Below are 6,565 nucleotides of genomic sequence, written 5' to 3'. Positions count from 1 at the left end.
AATAGGTCACACTTCCAATTAACAGGCTCTGGTGTCATAAAAAGATACCTTTTACATTGTCAAGTATGTTTGCTAGTTTGTTTTTCTGTTCATTTTTCATCAGTGTGTGACAATATGTTTTTCAAATGTTCATTACATACCAAAATTAATTTTAACAAGTTAAATATGATTAATAATAATAATAAAAAAAACGCATTTCACATCCATTTATAATAACTGAAAATGAAATTGTCAAGTTTGTAAGCACTTTTAAGTATTTTTTTTTCCTGCTTTCTATTTTTTAAGATAATAGTTTTGTTTGTTTGTTTTGGGTTTAACGCCGTTTTTCAACAGTATTTCAGTCATGTAACGGCGGGCAGTTAACCTAACCAGTGTTCCTGGATTCTGTACCAGTACAAACCTGTTCTCCGCAAGTAACTGCCAACTTCCCCACATGAATCAGAGGTGGAGGACTAATGATTTCAGACACAATGTCGTTTATCAAATAGTCACGGAGAACATACGCCCCGCCCGAGGATCGAACTCACGACCCCGCCTCGCGATCCGTATGACGACGCTCTTCCTATGAGCTAACGGGCGGGCTTTAAGATAATAGTAGTTTCATGTACATGTATGTTATGCTCGCCTAATATACATGATTTTGTGTATTTACATTTTTTTTTTATGTCTCAGTTTCTTTAATGTAAAATATAAAGAAGATAATAGTGTTGATCATATTTTCATATACTATGCCAAAGAAGTATAAAACACCTTTTTATAGCTCTTTGACTATGCAAAATAAAAGAATAAATAACGTAGTGTCTTCTTTTTTCCGTTCCGTATTTTACATTATTGGAAAACAGAATTAAACCAAGTTGATGACTATATTTGCTGTTGTTGTTTTACCGGTACTTAAAATTGGTGTAAAATAAATCACCCTTCCCACTACGTTTTTATAGGAGATCTCTAATCTATAATCCTTGTTTTTTATGATCGGCACCTCCCGTGATACGATAAGCGGAGACAGCCGAACCATAACGATCTAAAAAATATTCGACAGTGATCGATATTTAGCTAGACGGTCGAAGGGAGACAACAAGGTATAGCGTTGGTCTCAATAAACAAGGAAAGATAATTGAATCGATTTTTTTCCAAATTCTTCAGTATGATTGTCAACTCAGTTGTGATACATATGTGATAAAACCTGAAGCAAAGATCCCGCGGAAACCACTGATCTTACAACTGTAGATTCTTCTTTCGGGAATGTAGACATCTTTTTATTTTCTGAACAAGAAACTAGACCTAACTGTCCTCAGGGTTCAGAGATACACGAAGGCTGAGATAACGTTTATTTTCTTTGATTGTTACTTATTCGTTTGTATTCCACGTTAAGTTAAAATGGTACCGGAAACGTCAAAATTTTTCCATACACCGACGCCTGAATTTCATATCGGATGCGTGACGTAATTTAATGTGCGTTGTTGCATCATTCAGTGTTGTAAATCTTTTCAGGCTATCGAACAAATTTATAATATCTACATTACATTTATACGTATAGATATGTATTTTATACAAGAGGGCTATGAAGGCTCTGTTCACCTGACATTGACCAAGTTTCATAAAGATATGGTCATAAATGTGATCTCTAAGGTGTTAACTAGCTTTTCCTTTGATTTGACCTGGTGCCCTAGTTTTTGACCCCACATGACCCAGATTCAAACTTGACCTAAAGATCATCAAAATTAACATTCTGACCAAGTTGCATGAAGATATAAGCATAAATGTGGCCTCTAAAGTGTTAACAAGCTTTTCCTTTGATTTGATTTTGTGACCTAGTTTTTGACCCCACCTGGCCCAGTTTGAACTTGACCTATAGATCATCAAGATCAATATTCTGACCAAATTTCATTAAGATATAGTCATAAATGTGGCCTCTACAGTGTTAACTAACTTTTCCTTTGATTTGACCTGGTGACCTAGTTTTTGATCCTACATGGCCCAGATTCAAACTGGACCTTGAGACCATCAAGATTAACATTCTGACTAATATTCATGAAGATACAGTCATAAATGTGGCCTCTACAGTGTTTTTGACCCCAGATGACCCAATATCGAACTCGTCCAAGATTTAACTGAGGATAACATTCTGACCAAGTTTCAATAAGATTGGGCCAAAATTGTGACCTCTAGAGTGTTAACAAGCTTTTCCTTTGATTTGACCTGGTGACCTAGTTTTTGACCCGCAGACGACCCAATATCGAACTCGTCCAAGATTTTATTGATGGTAATATTCTGACCAAGTTTCATTAAGATTGGGCCGAAATTATGATCTCTAGAGTGTTAACAAGCTTTTCCTTTGATTTGACCTGGTGACCTAGTTTTTGACCCTAGATGACCCGATATTAAACTCGTCCAAGATTTTATTGAGAGTAATATTCTGACCAAGTTTCATTAAGATTGGGCCGAAATTATGATCTCTAGAGTGTTAACAAGCTTTTCCTTTGATATGACCTGGTGACCTAGTTTTTGACCCTAGATGACCCGATATTAAACTCGTCCAAGATTTTATTGATGGTAATATTCTGGCCAAGTTTCATTAAGATTGGGCCAAAATTGTGACCTTTAGTGTTAATAAGCTTTTCCATTGATTTGATCTGGTGACCTAGTTTTTGACCCCAGATGAACCAATATCGAACCTGTCCAATATTTTATTGAGAGTAATACTCTGACCAAGTTTCATTAAGATTGGACCAAAATTGTGACCTCTAGAGTGTTTACAAGCTTTTCCTTTGATTTGACCTGGTGACCTAGTTTTTGACCCCAGATGACCCAATATCGAACTCGTCCAAGATTTTATTGAGAGCCAAAATTGTGACCTCTAGAGTGTTAACAGTCAAATTGTTGATGAAGGACGGACGGATGGACAACGAACACAGGGTGATCACAAAAGCTCACCTTTGAGCAATTCATGCTCAGGTGAGCTAAAAAAGGTTATTTGCATCGGGAAATATGCCCTCGTTCTTTAGCGAACGTATATTGCACTCCTAACGTTGCGTAGTATTTTCACTGCAGAACTCGTGCATATTTCCTGATACAAAGGTAACTAGAGCTATCACTAAAGGTGATGAATGTACCCCCCGCATGCACTGACACAGTACATTGCAATTTGACGCACACAAGATTGCATAATTATGTGGACTGTATGTATATAGACTGTATGTATACAGTATAGTAACAAAAAACAAAGTCCCATAACTATGCAGAATATTTATCTAAAAGAATATAACATGCACCATGCACAACTAGGGTTGGTACTGATCACTTGTGTGAAGTTTCATTAAATTGTGTGTAAGGGTTTGGTAGATAAGGCATGCACAAGATTGTATATGCAGACTGTATGTACATAGTATGTTAACAAGAAACAAAGTCCCATAACTCTGCAATTTTTGTCGCTGAAAGAACCTAACATGCCCCATGCACAACTACTGTTGTTACTGATCACTTGTGTGAAGTTTCATTGAATAGTGTCAAGGGGATGAGGAGAGATGGTGCGCACAAGATTGTGTCTATGTATATAGTATAGTAACAAAAAAACAAAGTCCCATAACTCTGCAAAAAAATTTTCTGAAAGAACCTAACATGCCCCATGCACAACTACTGTTGTTACTGATCACTTGTGTTAAGTTTCATTAAAATGTGTCAAGGGGATGAGGAGAGATGGTGCGCACAAGATTGTGTCTATGTATATAGTATAGTAACAAAAAAAACAAAGTCCCATAACTCTGCAAAATTTTTTTCTGAAAGAACCTAACATGCCCCATGCACAACTACTGTTGGTACTGATCACTTGTGTGAAGTTTCATTAAATTGTGTCAAGGGGATGAGGAGAGATGGTGCGCACAAGATTGTGTCTATGTATATAGTATAGTAACAAAAAAAACAAAGTCCCATAACTCTGCAAATTTTTTTTCTAAAAGAACCTAACATGCCCCATGCACAACTACTGTTGGTACTGATCACTTGTGTGAAGTTTCATTAAATTCTGTCAAGGGGATAAGGAGAGATGGTGCGCACAAGATTGCGTCTACGGACAGACGGACAGACAGACAGACAGACAACCTGAAACCAGTATACCCCCTCTTACAACTTTGTTGTCAGGGGTACAATAATCTATAATTATTACAAACTTAATTATAAACTCCGTTAACTGAAATATCAATATTTTTCCATATTGATGTTCAAAGTTCATAGCTGGTGCGTGGCGTCTTTTGCAATGTCAGTTTCACATGTATCGTTGCGTTTAAAGTTCTTTACATGGGTGTTGGGGGGCCGGGGGGTTAAGGTTAGGTATCCCCGGTGCATTATTCATGACAAAGCCTCAAAGCCTTGTACAGGGACCAAATGGGCCAGAGGCCCCCTCAAGCCTCTATGTTTTAGCAATCACTGATAGCAACCTTTTCTGATAATACACATACGACTAGGCACTGAACTGTCTTAATCAGTCATATTGTGTATTATTCTAATTAAGTGTGCCATTTTTTTACATTCTTCTGTTGAAGCCCTGGACATACAATCAATTAGCACTACATTTCCCTTTAATGGACAATGAAAAACAAAAAAATACATAACGTTTACATGCGTAAACAGGTTTAATAGTTACATAGATTTTGCAGACGCTCAAACCGGAACTATAGTGATTGCGCTCAATGATATATTATTTTTATAAAATGTAATCGAACAATGCTTGGCGTGGCGCATACAGATTTCAGTACTAACACTACGAAAAGAGACAAGTCAGAATACAAGGGAAGGCCAAATGCAAATCAGAAATCAGGTTGAAAAGAACTATATGATGCTAAGTAAATGTTATATTAGACTGCAAGTTATATCTATTCTCCAAAATATTGGGGGGGGGGGGGGGGGGGCAATCTATAGTTTGCCCCCCCCCCCTCCCCCCATCCTAGCTTTGGTGGGGCCTGGCCCCCACTGGTCCCCCTGCTCCTACGCCTATGCTTTAACAACGATATTGTCAATTTTACTCGGGCTAAAGAACAAATTTGTATCATTTGTATAATACTGCCGTGTATGTAGTAAAAAAAGATTTGCATCGAGAAACATGCACTCGTTCTTTCGCGGAAAAATATTGCAGATATAAAGTAGCGCAATATTTCAGCTGCAGTATTTGTGCAAAGTTTTGGTCAATAATCATTTGCACTTGCTGCTTAATACAACTTTTAATTTCACATGTACTGTTCTGTAAAATCTGAATTTACTATCCTGGTTTCTGAACCAAGAAAATGTTAAATTAGCGCAAGTATAAATTTGATAAAAAAAGAAAATGGAAACTCCACCTTTTGCCCAACACGATGTTGCAGGCTTGATCTGATTGAGCTGTTAACAAACGTATTTTGCCTACGGAATTTTACAAATATCAGACCTTTTGTATTACATTAATTTTGTTAAGAGATTTGCATTTAAGGTACTTCTGCACTTTCGATCAAAATTTTATCTACAATGTATAATTTGATTAAACCCACGATTGTTCAAAACTTCAGAATGAACTTAGATAATTCAACAAATTAAAAAGATAGGGTCTTGTGTTTTTAGCTCGACTATACGAAGTATAAGGTGAGCTATCCTACTCGCCCCGGAGTCTGCGTCGGCGTCTTTCCGCGTCCCCACCTTAGTTAAAGTTTTTTTTTACACTTTCTCTTTTTTTCAACTTATCTCTGAATTTGACATAACCCCTGACCCTAGTCATGGATGTAAACAGGAAGCTGGTGCTACATAGAGTTTATACCAGCAAGTAGGCTTACCTGTAGAATACATCACTCCATTTCAATATAGATTTAAATAATCCAAATGTACTAAATGTTTCATAGAGAATTGATTTTTAGCTCGACTATACGAAGTATAAAGAGAGCTATCCTACTCGCATCGGCATTGGCGTCTTTCCGCGTCCCCACCTTGGTTAAAGTTTTGGTGCACTTTCTCTTTTTTCAACTTATCTCTGTAATTACTTGATGGATTTGATTCAGACTTGAAATACTTATTCCTCATCATCATTCACATCATCTGACATAAGGGCCATAACTCTGGCACCAATATTTCATGGATTACCCCCCCCCTTTTCACTTAGATTTTCAGGTTAAAGTTTTGATGCACTTTCACTCTATCTCTGTTATTACTGAATGGATTTGATTCAAACTTAAAATATTTGTTCAACATCATCACCCACATCATATGACACAAGGTGCATAACTCTGGCACCATTTTTGCATGAATTATTCCCCTTTTTACTTAGAATTTCAGGTTAAAGTTTTATGCACTTTCACTCTATCTCTGTTATTACTGAATGGATCTGATTCAAACTTAAACAATTGTTCAACAACATTACCCTTATCATATGACACAAGGTGCATAACTCTAGGACCAATTTTTCATGAATTATTTCCCCTTTTCACTTAGAATTTTAGGTTAAAGTTTTGATGCACTTTCACTCTGTTTCTGTTATTACTGAATGGATTTGATTCAAACTTAAAATAGTTGTTCAATATCATCACCCACACCATATGACACAAGGTGC

The sequence above is a fragment of the Mercenaria mercenaria genome, chromosome 5 (genome assembly GCF_021730395.1).
Source record: "Mercenaria mercenaria strain notata chromosome 5, MADL_Memer_1, whole genome shotgun sequence".
Taxonomy (NCBI): Eukaryota; Metazoa; Mollusca; class Bivalvia; order Venerida; family Veneridae; genus Mercenaria; species Mercenaria mercenaria.
The sequence above is the reverse complement of the archived record's forward strand: the minus strand, read 5'-3'. Positions refer to the sequence as shown.